Raw genomic sequence first — 14310 nt, forward strand, 5'->3', positions numbered from 1 at the left:
TACAGTCCTGGCGAGTCAACCATAAGGAGGTTTTGTAAATTTATACCATCCTCTGCGATACTGCATAGATAATGACACTGAAGACGAGGCTACTTTCTTTCATTGTTTTTCACTGGTCAAAGGAATATACCTAAGCATTTTCAGATTCTTTGGTCTAATTTGAAAACCAAACCGAAACCTTCCACGTATGGATTTACCATCATATCAGAATTCATAAACTTTACCCTTTAGAGTCCGGGATTAATGCACAAGTTTTATTCGCTAAATATTCCTATGACGTCCACTGCCTTCCTTTACGCATCGAATATGCAACATCCGACAAGCTTTACCTCGTTCAGCTCGGTAGCCATGATGATGAAGTTAGTCCAACCGTCGAAAAAATAAATGGAGTTGCTTGCTGGAGCAACTTCAAGGTAATGTCAGTGGGGAGGAGCCCATTATGAAAACCTTGATTATTAAACCGTGGCTTCAGTTCAGCCTCCAACGTTTTTCTCCACAGACATACTAATAATAATCGTTGGCGCAACAATCCATATTGGATCAGCGCCTTGAAGTATGTTAGAGCACTTCATTCAAGACCGTAACGGTACACTACAGAACACTGTAGGAGGCAATGTGGTCAGCATTGGGCTCGCCCGAGATTATTACCCTGATTTAACTCACTCATTCACAGCTGAGTCGACTGGTATCCGACGTCAAGTCCCGATACAAATCCCACTGCCACCAGCGAGATTTGAACCGCAGCCTTCCGTATGGCAACCCGGACATAGTAATAGGGCAGCAAATTGTCCCCCTGCCATTTTGTGATCCTTACACTCCCACAAGAGAGGCCACAAAGAAAGATACCGCTTGCACATATGTGCTCTGTCTATATGTATATATCCATGTGAGAATATCCACTCCTTCGTTGTAGTTATTGGAGAAACAGCTTCATTGATATCTCTCTCCCTTGATCACCCCTTGCAGCAACACGCCTTGCACAGCACACATCCATTACTGCCAACTGAAAAGCCTGCAACGTGCAGTATAAGCTTCACTGGAGATGTCAGCCTGTTTTCGCCTTCCATTGAAGGCGGTGCTTCCTTAAATCCGATTTTTCTGAAGATTGCCAAATCGGTTCGCGTGCATTCACATCACCAACTTCCTTTAGCTTGTGATAAGTAGGATTTAGCCTATAGTCGAGAGTGGTTGAAGTTTCTTTCTACCGTGCTTGCTTCTCTCATTTTCTGGAATATGAAGGCACAAATGCCACAGTCACACCGCCGTGTTTGAGTTTCTAGTTTCTGCATAAAAAAGGACTTTTCTGGCAGATTACACGATAGGCACTAAGTGCCCACATTTCGTTGAAGTGGAAGATATGCCTAAACGTATGGTGTTCTTGTCCAAACAGCAAAACTGATGTGACAAATTGGAATCAGGAGAATCTACTCCAAGGAACCCGACCACTTTCGTTTATTCAACTACCTTTATTCTATACTATATGTTGTAGTTTATCCACTTGCTGTTCACCAAATGCAGTTGTTTCTGGAAGAATTTCTGGCCTTACATAAAATAATAAATAAAAAATAATGTACTTTAGCTTAAAATATATACAAACATGCAACCGATTACATTTAGAACATACGTAACTGTGCAATGTATATTTAAAGCAAATTGTTGGCCGTTGGTATTTTACAATTAAGTTCAATAGAGCATACCAAGCGAATACAATTGATTTAACTAGAACACATGCAAATTAAATGAATACAATTGGAACAATCGATTAATAATCTAACAATTCTTTACGGAATCTGGTAAGGCATCCAAATTCCACGACTATGAGTTGACTACTCAAAGGATATGATCTTTGTGACTTCCTCCCATTTGGTAAATACCGATCCATAGCTTCCATATTCATGTCTTCGACACTCTTAGTGTACAAGTAAGCTACTACAGGTAGAGCGAGGTAATTTCCTAGAACAGACTTGATAGTCAACGCTTATCAGTTTCCTCGCATCACAGAACACAGATATTAGATTATTTCCTTGTGTTGTCCTCGTTAATATGAAATACTCCAGTAATGTAATTACCATTAGTTTGTAGTAGCTCGATCCTAACTTAAAAGCGATACCTCATTAATATTATCAATGACAACTAAATTAACAAATCTATCTGCGATACCGGCCGAAGGGCTAAATTATTCAACTGAGATTCGATATGCCTTTTACGTGGATATATCGATGTTATCCACATGTTATTTAAACAGATATCCGAACGAAGAGTATTTCGGAGCCTAGTGACAGCATCCTTATTTTTTTCAAATTTTTCAGTTGGTTAGTTTCTGAGAATGGGTCCGTGAAAGAAATGATCACTTTCGACATTCCGCACTCCTCACCTTTCCAACAAATATCCCCTTGCAATCTCCCGCCGATTTCAATGCGTAATGCCATCAAACAGGCAGCACCTGTCAAGATCCATCGGAATAGTTGGACTAACAATTTATCCTCGCGCCAACATGTTAATATATATGGTGGCCATTCAAACCTTGGTGGTAGTCAAAGGGTAGTTTAAGTTCCAAGGCGAAACGTGGATTGGTAACCAAGATGGAGCATAAACCTGGTAAATGCCTGCTAAACCAACACCAGGTTGGGGAGGACTGACAACCCTACACGGGAAACAACTTGTTACGAAACCACAAAAGAAGTCTCGGACTGGAAAGATTTTACAACGACGAACCCGGTAACGAAAACGGTCAAGCAATTTGCGCGCTTTCTTATAGAAAGTTAACGAGCACGTGCAGAGACTTATCACGAACTTCGTCGAGCGAAGAAATGGCTACACAGTCCGAAAAAGGAAGCCTAGGAGAACCAACAGGTCTGTGAACTCGAAAAGTACAGAGAACAACCGCACCAGGTGCGCAAATTTCACCAACAAGTCAGCAGGATGAAGCCCTATACATCTCGTTGCTTTTCCTGCCGAGACAAAGAAAGAAATTTAATTTCCGACCGAATGGGCAAATAGGAGCGATGGGTTCAGTATTATGATGAACTACTGAACAACCAGAACATCGGCGAGTTGGAGGTCCCGCCAACTGAAGACGACGAGCAAATACTGCCACCACCAAGTATAGATGAAAGAGTCCGTCCAATTCGTCGGCTTAAAAATTATAAGTTACCAGAAGTCGATAGAATTACAGCCAAATTGGTTAAATATAGGGGGAACCAATTGCACCATGCGGTTCATCAACTCATGCGCAAGGTGTAGGATAGCAAATTAATGCCTGACGACTGGCAAAAAGGCATTATCTATCTCATACATAAAAAGGAAGTAGTGCAGCAATTATACAGGTACCACGTAACTGAGTACCAGCTATAAGATATTCTCTGCTATCTTGCTAGGTCGGATATCCCCATCCGAAAAGAACATCATGGGCTCATACCAAAGAGGCCTCACTCTAAGGAAATCAGCAGCAGATCAGATTTTCTTTGGGCGGCAAGAGATAGAAAAACTGTTCGAATGTGGCCACCATTTGTACCATCTCTTCATCGGCTTGAAGGCCGCCTATGGCATCATAGCCAGGGTGAAACTGGCTGAGATAGAGCGATAGCGTGAGCCAGGACACCAGACAGCATTGAGGGATACCGAATTGGTGGGCATCGACGCAAAACCGGGATGTCTGGAGTTCCTTATTAAGGTAAGCGCAGACCGGGTTCCGGCTGTTGGAGACGATGATGATTGACCCCTTGGGGCTTCGGGGCTACCTAAAATGACCTTCAGCATCCGCCACGGCTTCGCTTCGCTCGCACCCTTCCCTACTGTTCTGTACCCAGTGCCCTAGGGGCAACCCGAATGTCGACCATCTTTGGGTAGTGGACTTCACTACATGATTAGCCCACAATGTGATTGTCGCCCTTCCTAAATGTGTGACCTATCCACTGCTACTTCCGTTTTCCAAGCGTACGTATGCCAGACTTGTGCGTCGACTAAGTTCTTCGTTTCAGAGAGTGTCAAACCAGCGTACACCGACGAAACGACGGATTGACGAAAGCTTGGAGGTTTAAAGTAACCGTGGAGAAAGACCACCAGCACAAGACAGTCTTAACTTGATTTTGTTGTTGAGATAACTGCATATCCAAATTTTAGACAGAGCAGCGAAAGCGGTTCTAGCGCTGTTAATGCGTTAGGTGCCACTGCCAGCAGAAACCACGTCTTTTAGATATACAAATTTATGGACACGTTCAATGCTTTAGCCATTAATCCAGATAGAAATATTTACGAACGGATGCAAGCTCTTTCATAATGCGATATATATTTCTAAACTCATTACGATCTGCGGCGTCTTCCGCTTTCTTGACCGGCGCAATAGCATCGTTCGGTATCGGAGTTCGAGCGCGCCACCATCGCTGGTAGCGGTCAACATACCCTACAACCCCTGCCGTTCATCGATCTATTTCAACGATTCCACAGTCAGTCTGACTTTATGACGCCTTTTCGGGACGTGGGTGTGACATGTTTAGCACTCGAGAAAAAAGCGTTCTTGGCGGTGGGCCAATGCTCATCGATATTCTCTTGCGTGTTACTCAGTATATCTGCCGTCCAATCAACAAGATAGCTCTCCCACTGCCAAGTCATAATTGGGTCACACAAGCGGTTGAAGTTGAACATAGACTGTCGCAGCTCCCCAACCCTGCGGGAACATGCAAGCGAACATAAGCGACCATCAGATGACCTCTTTCGAGACCGATGTCAACAACTCTCTTGTTACGCACATCCAGAAGACAACTCCTAAATGTACTGCTGATCGCGAAGTGGTTGAAGCGCAACCTTATGGCAGGCTCTGTGCTTGAGTAATCGAGTCGGTGGAAGTTGCAGAAATCGACGAACCTCCCAATACTACTGTAGTAGTCGCCAAAGCCATGTTTCAGTATTCTCCCATCAGGATAACAATGTCACCTTTATGAAGCCTCCCCTGATTTGCGTTTAACTGCTCGTAGAAAGCATCCTTCTCCACTACATCGGAAGCCCCTGTTGGCGCATAGAATTGTACATTTGTGATGCTCCTTAACCTGGACTGGAATCTTGCAGTTAGAAGTCTGTCAGAAACTGGTTTCCAGGATAACAGAGCGCACTGTAAGTCAGAAACAACGCGCCACCGGATTCGCGTCTTTTATCGCTTGGCTTTCCAGAGAACAAAAGCCCATTGCCATAAGTACATCGAGATGGTGAGGATTACTGTCTAAAGTCCCACCATCTTACTTGGCTTAGGCCCAAAATATCCAGCTTATATCGCTGGAATTCCAGCTCAAGTTAGAAAAAGTGAGTATTCTGAGGACCCTCGTTACCATTGTCGAGGACCGTGCTCACATTCCAGAAACAAATCATAGTTCATTTCCGATAGCCAAAGGTCGTTGCCGTGAAATTAGCCCCTATCGGAGACGTTAACGTTTGGGTAGCAATAAAAATTCAAAAGTGGCAGGCTTAAGGCAAGTAGGAAAGACTTTGAATGACTTCTTAAGCCCCAACTCACAGCTTTCATTTTATCCACTTTTTCCATCCTCTGTTTAAATTCTCACTTCAAATATGAAAATTTATGCTTGGACTGCTTCACTCCATTATCAGAATTGTTTCCGCTAGACGAAATCCATTTTTCCAGGTATTTAAATTTTTAGTCTAAAGTTTTTTTACTTGCTACTTACTACTACTCTAACACCTAAGGCATCAGATGTTAGTGGAACAAAACATTTATCAGGATAATATACTGTGCGATTTTGGAATGCATTATTTATTTTTTTCGCTGTCTAGATGTTTCACCGCTAGCTGAAAAAGAGGCGGGAGTTGCCACCAAATTTGATCATAATTATATTTTCTTATCTGTATTCTCTCATTATAAATCAAAATTTCAACCGGGATGAACGCGGAAGTAAAACATAAAACCTCTTTAAATGTAAAATGATGCTATATATTGAAATTATTTAAAGTGATGTTTTCAAACGGTAATAAAACAAAATTTTATCAATAAAAATCGCAGCGAATCGGCTAAAAAGGCCAAATACCTCTAAGTGTGGTGGAAGGAACCTACTCATAGCCTTTTGATATGTCAGCCGATGTACCTCAAGGATCAATACTTAGCCCTCTCCCCTGATTTATATATTGCCGATATACCCAAGGACTATACCTGCGAACTAGCTCTATTTGGACACCATACCGCTGTTTACACTGCTAGCGGTAACCCGATAGTAGTACTAAATAGAATAGAATAGTATTTGACTAACGTACATATGTAAATATATTTGTCTATGATTGCAAAGTAAAAGTCAACAACGCCAATCCCAAAGCATATTTTTCTCTTGCAAACATAGCTGACATGTCCTCCGAAGTCAAATTCGGGTCGATACTTAGATATAATATTGTACATCAATTAAAAATCTCTATCCACTCTTAAATTGTAGATCTCTCTTGAATCTTGAAAACAAAGTTAAATATAAGTTAGGTTTAAACTATCCACGAGGTTTTGCCTTTTTTCCTGAAATAAGATTTTCTTGAAGTTCGGATCTCTTTTTCAGGGAGATAATGAAAAAGTTAAAATTCTGATAAAGGGATTTAATTCTACATATGATCATCGTCGTCGTCAACCGCGCAACAACCAGTATCCGGTCTAGGTCTGCCTTAATAAGGAACTCCAGACATCCCGGTTTTGCGCCGTGGTCCACCAATTCGATGTCCCTAAAAGCTGTCTGGCGTCCTGACCTACGCCATCGCTCCATCTCTCTTCTTCTTTTTCTACCATAGATATTGCCCTTATAGACTTTCCGGGCTGGATCATCCTCCCCCATATGGATTAAGTAGTTGAGCCGGATTTTATCCACAACCAGACGGTCATGGTGTCACTCATAGATTTCGTCGTTATGTTGGCTACGGAATCGTCCATCCTCATATAGGGGGCCAAAAATTCTTCGGAAGATTCTTGTCTCGAACGCGGCCAAGGGTTTGCAATTTTTTTTGCTAAGTACCCAAGTCTCATTGTCTTGTACAGTAAAAGCTGTATCTGTCCGCCAACAACCGTGCGCATATCTGATCGTCGTTGCTGTTATCGGTTGTGATCTCAAAGTTGTAGTCTCCTATCTTCATTGTTTCCATTTGACCAGTGCGATTCAATGTTGCTCGTTCTTTCGGTTTTGGTTTTAGCGCTGATGTTACCACTATATATTTCGTCTTGACTTCATTAATATGCAGTCCAAGTCCTCGCGCCGCCGGCTCGATCTGCATAAAGGTAGGCTGTACATCTCGGGTTGTTCTTCCCATAATGTCAATATCGTCAGCATAGGCCAGTAGTTGAGTGGACTTGAAGAGGATCGTACCCTTTGCATTTATCTCAGAATCACGAGTCACTTTCTCCAGGGCCAGATTAAAGAGGACGCACGATAGGGCATCCCCTTGTCGTAGACCGTTTTTGATGTTGAGTGGTCTCGAGAGTGATCCTGCTGCTTTTATCTGACCTCGCACATTGATCAGGATCAGGCTAGTCAGTCGTATTAATTTCGTCGGGATACCGAATTCTCTCATGACGTGTACAGTTTTACCCTGACTACGCTGTCATAGGCGGCTTTAAAGTCGATTAAAAGATGGTGCAACTGATGACCATATTCAGTGCAACAGTTTTCCCATCGCTTGACGCAGAGCGAAATCTGATCTGTTGTTGATTTTCCTGGAGTGAAGGCTCTTTGGTATGGGCCAATGATGTTCTGGGCGTGTGGGGCTATTCGCCCTAGCAAGATAGCGGAGAATATCTTATAGATGGTACTCAGCAACATGATACCTCTATAATTGCTGCACTGCGTGATATCCCTCTTTTTATGTATGAGACAGATAATGTCTCTTTGCCAGTCATCAGGCATTGATTCGCTGTCCCACAACTTAAACATTAGCTGATGAACCACTTGATGTAGTTGGGCGCCTCCACATTTAACCAATTCGGCGGTAATGCCATCGGCTCCTGGCAACTTACGGTTTTTAAGCCGGTGGATTGCACCGACTACATATGATAGTCTGTATAAATTATTGCTTTAAAGCAATGCGAAATAAAATAATGGCCACATAGCTTTTTTTCAACGACGCTACGTGTTTTGAACGCTTCGTGGTCGAACCGATTTTACCTCAAGTGTAAACTGGACAATGAGTTTTTTTTCGATTATACCTCTCTAGGTCAATTTTTGCAGAAACGGCGCAACTTATCGCACAAATTTAATCTACATATTTACATACTGTAGTTGTGTTTGTTCAAAAAGTTTTCAAAAATGTTTAAAAGTTGTTACTTAACAAAAAAGCAATAAAAGCAACTTTCCTCAGCCTTTGCAATAAATACCTGTGAAGGCCTCAATTTATTTTTAGCTACAACTAAGCAATGATTCTTACGCCAAGTTTTTATATTATGTGCTTGGATATCAAATTAATGGATACCATTTCCAGAAGAAAATATCCAACCCCACGATTATGGGCCATAAATACTTTTAAATTGCATAAAGGGTGGTCATCCGTTTGAATACTCAAAAATACTATCTAATACATGATCCAGAAACATTTATTGATTGACTTTTTATAGGTCGTTAGACTGGGCAACAATGCAAGCAACCACTGCCTTCCTAGTTCTGCATAAGAAAGGGGTTACTATGTGGATAGCACTTATTTCAAATACATCAGTTTTATAGTCGATCGTAATCATTAGGAAATACCGTCAATATCCGTTGTCCCGAAAAAGTCCCTGTATGCTAACAACTCCCTTATCACAAATATATCCTTCGACATTGGTCAACTGTTGAGTTAGATGTCTTGAGATGCAAACAACGAGGAAAAAATAAAACTCCTGAATATCTTTGAACCGGTGCCGACATATTTTTTACGAGATTCCTTTTTATAGGAGGGCATCGGGACGAGATTTTGTTGTTTACTCCTGAGACTTGGGACACAGCCGCGGCAATAATGGCAGACAGATAGGCAGGCGGCACTCGTTGTCATAAGGAATTATTTTTGGTTCACAAATTTAATGAATCCTCAATTTCGTTTGGTTAGGGATCAAAAGGAATTTGTCGAGGGATGAATGTGTTTTTCCATAAAGTTTCAACTCAGTAAATATTTGGACAAGCGTATGATGACAGGATATGTATTTCGTTTGATTGACGTTTTCAGGGAGCAAGTGCAAGATGATGGAATTCAGAAGGCCCCGGATGAATGTTTAACTTTTAAATAACCCCAGGGGAATATGTTTTAAATTGAAAGATTATATTTTTCTTACTTGGCGGTGAGAGATGCTACTTAGTGATGTAAACATGATGGAGGTTTGATTGGCTTTCAAATGAGATTTTTACCTGAACTAGTTGATATTCATACATATATTAAACACATGTGACTTAAAGTGAATCATATTTTTCTCCATTTTATCCAGGTTTATGACAGTTTGTTCAAAACACATATACAACATATGTATGACAAGAAATACATACAAACATGGAGACTGAGTTACTTCTCAGTAAATATTTTTTTTGTTTTGAATCTTAACGAGGTTTCAATTCCGTTTCATTTTCTCACTTTAAACCTCATGCAATATTCAAGTTCTTCGATACATTTTTAATTCATAGTTACGGAAGATGTCATCCTGAAACTTTATCTAGGAATATGTCCATGCTATTCCAAGAGAAATCATCTCATTTGCGAACACAATTCAAAAATATTCAACAAGAAAAAGACTTTGAAGTTCACAGGTTTAGTGGGTTGGCACTGACGGTGGAGCACAAAGCCTGGAAGACGCACGCTCAACCGACACCAACAGTTCTATTACCGAAATTTACCTCCACCTCTACGTGGTGATCGCTGAGGAGGATTAAAATGGGTTTCCCACGCTTGAAAACGGGACAAACCACTAGCTTAATGTTTAGCTTAGGCCTGAACACCCTACCCTGACAAAATGAACTGCCACAAAGCCAGGGCAGAAACCTTGGACTAGACTGACTTTAAAACGACAAACCCGCCAAAGAAAAAGAACAAGGAAACAAGCTAATATGTATTGAGCAAAAGGTGCTAAGCAGTTACCTGTACCTTGTCCCAATCATTGGTATTGTTTTCTCACAAGTTCCAAATCAATCGACGCTATATATTGTTTAGCTAGATCCTGATGAAATTCTCGAGGTTACGAGAGAAAATTACACGAGGCCGCGAAGAAGGTTACCAAAAATTAAGCCCCTGGCTTAGTTGGCATCCTGAATAAAACTCTGCTCGTAGCCATCAAGCCAGTTCCAAATCGACTCTCTCAAACATTTATGGCGTGCTTGAAAGAAGGGGTTTTCCGGGGGGGAAACAATAGAAACTGATGCTAACTCTGAAGCCAAATAAAGCTCTGCACGATCCTTCATTTTATAGTTATATATCCTTATTAAAGCCATTGTTGAATTTCTCTAACAGATCATCAAAAATAGGCTTACGCCGATCATAGAAAGGGAATGTGGTCTCCCATCGATCAGTCCGGAATAGGGCAAATTGCAGAGACGGCAATGGAGAAAAATTGCGGTAATTACTCTTTATATGAAGAATGTCTTAAATTCTGTGAGATGAAACGAAATAATTAAGGCTTTAGCTAAATTAGAGACTTTTGGATATCTGCTACGCATCGTGGAAGATTTCCTACTAGAGAGGATGTTGACCTACAGACGGATGAACCTTAAACGTATCGAGTATTGTATAGGGTTCCGCAAGGATTGGTCGGCTCTCTCCTGACAACAACAATCTTCGACGTAATGTTGAGGTTACAGCTTTCCAAAGGAATTATCTTTACTGGCTTCGGAGATAAAATCAGAATCACTATCGTGCATAATATATTAAGGGGATCGAGATCTTCACAAAGAAGGCAATTTGTGAAATCAGCCCTCGGTTTGAAAACGCTGAGCCCACACTTTTAAAGCATAATACCGAGATAATTCTAATCAGTAAAAGAGGGAAGAAAACATTGATAAAGATTGGAACAACCAGCGCTTAAATACTAAATCATGACTAACTAAACTTCAAGCCACATTTTGATAGTTTAGTAATAAAGATTTTCGAAGTGACCACATTGTCCGTGAAAAAACTCTCGAATGTAGTTGGCCTAAGAAAAAGCCGTCGCCTCTTATCTCGAAAACTACAGCTCAAGCTTGCTTTAAGCAGCTCCTATCTGGGCCTCGGCATTGGAGCACAGAACAACTAGGAAATAAATTTGCATAATCATACCAGCATTGCGAACATAGTGTACCTACCAGCAGACGTTGGTTATTAACACGAACAGTGGACATTCTAGAATGGCATAATAGATAGATTCACGTAAAGAATATTAGACTTACAAAATTATCTCGGCGGCATGGAAAAGTTATATAGCGTCTAGTCCAACTCCTAAGCGGGCATTGAAGTTATCGGGCCTATCTTTAGCGTTTTAGGCTTAACAATTCCTCATATTGCTCGACATGCTAGATGATTTCGGAGGATACGGAACATGTTGCTTTCAACTGCCTGAGATTCGATATACACAGGGCGGAGGTGGAAATTGTCGCAGCGATGCTACGGTCACCCGAGAATATCATGGGCCCATGCTAACCTCTAAAATAACTTGGGAGGCGAAGTAAAAATCCATTAAGGCAACCCGCAATATGTTGAGGAAAGCGAAGCTGCCCAGGAAGTTCCTAACTAGCAACACAGCTCGTGACTGATCTTCCGACAACAAAGAAAGGCAAACATTGAATCGATTTTAACAATGTTCTGTATATATAAAAATGACTGGGAAAACCAACAGGTTGGTGGCTTTAAGAAGTACAGACAGCAACTACACCAGGCGGAAATTTTACAACCAAATCAGCAGGATGGGACAATATATAGTCCATTGCTCATCATGCCGAGGCAAAGAGAGAAATCTCATTCTGTGCATATTGGAGCGTTGGGTTGCGTGTTTTGATAAACTGGCTAGGCTTATCCTGAAAAATCTACATCATCATCATCATCACCATCAACGGTGTAATAATCGGGATCCCGTCTAGGCGTGCATTAATAAGGAACTCCAGACATTCCAGTTTTGCGCAGTCTTGCGTCTTGACCTACGCCATCGCTCCATCTCAGACAAGGTCTGCCTCGTCTTCTTTTTCTACTGTAGATATTGCCCTTATAGATTTTCCGGGCTAGATCATCCTCATCCATGCGGATTAAGTGACCCGCCCACAGCAGCCTGTTGAAGCGAATTTTATCCACAACCAGACGGTCGTGGCATCACTCATAGGTTTCGTCGTTTTGTAGATTACAGAATCGTCCATCCTCATATAATAAAAATAATAATAATATCTTAACACCTGGCACCACGAAAAATGAGAAGAAGGAGAAATTTAAGGTCCAGGCCGGATAACCGGCGGGAGTCGTCTGATTTGGTGACTGGGTCGGGCTCTCGTAATGGACAGCACGGCGTCGAAACCGCTAGTCGTGGGGCGGTTCGACGTCTAGGCGCCACGACGACCAGGAGCATAGCTCCGCCTGCTGCAGCTGTTTCACCACAATCTGTGGTGACCACTTCAGCAGGTTCGCTTAGGAAGCGGATGAAATGGACTAAAGAAACGGATGAAATGGACTAAAGAAGAACCTCTTCATCATCCGCTCCTACTACGAAATAACGGCGGGGCGGGTACAACATCTTACCGCCCCTTGTTGCACCAGAGATTCGTCGAGCGTTTTCCACAATTCGCGCACGTGACTGTGCAGTGAGTCGCAGACCAGTACCGCTTTATTACTCGCAGCGACACAATCCCGGCCACCATCAGGGAGCGTGTTCGACTTGAAGTCATCGGGGAAACTGGTGACCGAGAGTCGATGGGGGCAGAGGCGGCGGCATCAACAACACCACGCCGCACTGCAGGCAACAGGTTCAGTACTCGCCGAAGCACTCTTCTCCACCGTCCAGCTGAGGTTCGGGACGAATTCCAAAGAGCGTGTATAGAATTCTCGGATATGGATCCTTTGCATAGACCAGGTATTCCCAGGCTCTATGCATCTCCTCAAATCAATGATGAGATTGCATCTCGACTGTGTGCTGATATGTCGCTGCTGCAACTACAATCACTTGTGTATTGTGGTGCAGTTGCGGCCATCAGATTGCACGGTCAGATTCGCTTTCGTGTTATTGGATTGTGAGTGACAAAAGGGATCCACCATGGAAAATTCGTCTGGAACGTCGGCGGGACTCACTAATGCAGGACATTGCTAGGCTGATTCAGATCAGCACTGGCAATGCCAGCCAACGGGTGAGAAATAAAGTGCAGAGGGTTTACCGGAACTATGTCATCCCCTGTGAGACACCCGTTGTTGAAATTCTGGACACACTAAAACAGAAACTTTCTGTCATATGCAATCGGTTACGACGGTATGGCGAAAGTTCCAGAGGTGTCCAGAATGCAACATACGCGAGGAACCAGCGGAGCTTTTTCAGATCTCTCAACGAATCCCAACAGAGCGCCCAGAGAATACAATTCTCGGTGACGGAAGCGAAAGAGTATTGGGGTGGACTTTGGGGGTTACCTGCCCAGCATGCAGAGCATGCTGAGTGAATCACCGCCGAAGGCACCCGCCATGCCAATACACCTGGCATGAATTTTGCGGATGTTACCGAAGAGGAAGTTCGACGAGCCATAAACATATCGAAGAACTGGAGGGGCCCAAGTCTGGATCGGGTGCAGAATTTCTGGTATAAGAAATTTACCAGCGTACACAGTCGGTTGGCACGCAGTATAAATGAGATCATGAGTCGGCCGGAGGAATTTCCACCTTTCTTCACTGCGGGGATTACCTACCTTATCCCTAACAAGGACACGGTGCAGGACCCCGCAGACACAAGACTGATCACTTGCTTACCAACCCTCTACAAATTCACCACGCTCATTATTAGTGGAAGGATCAATGCGCACCTCGAGACCAACAACATTCTGCCCGAGGAGCAGAAGGGCTGCCGAGTTGGGTCAAGAAGTTGCAAACAGCAACTCATTATCGACTCGGTAGTTGTAGGACAAGCAACTAGAGGCCAAAGAAACCTCTTCAATTGCTTTATCGATTATGCCAAGGCTTTTGATAGCGTTCCGCATACCTGGCTAATCGACATCCTACATCTGTATCGCATTGATCCGAAACTAATTAAGTTTTTGGCGACAGTCATGGAAGGGTGTCATACCACCTCATCGGTGCGTACATCTGAGGGTGCTAATACCTCAGAGCCCATCCGTATACGGAGGGTCATCTTCCAGGGGGATTCATTGGTTTTGTATGGCACTGAACCCCCTTTCA

This window comes from Hermetia illucens, chromosome 1, assembly GCF_905115235.1.
Source record: "Hermetia illucens chromosome 1, iHerIll2.2.curated.20191125, whole genome shotgun sequence".
Lineage (NCBI taxonomy): Eukaryota > Metazoa > Arthropoda > Insecta > Diptera > Stratiomyidae > Hermetia > Hermetia illucens.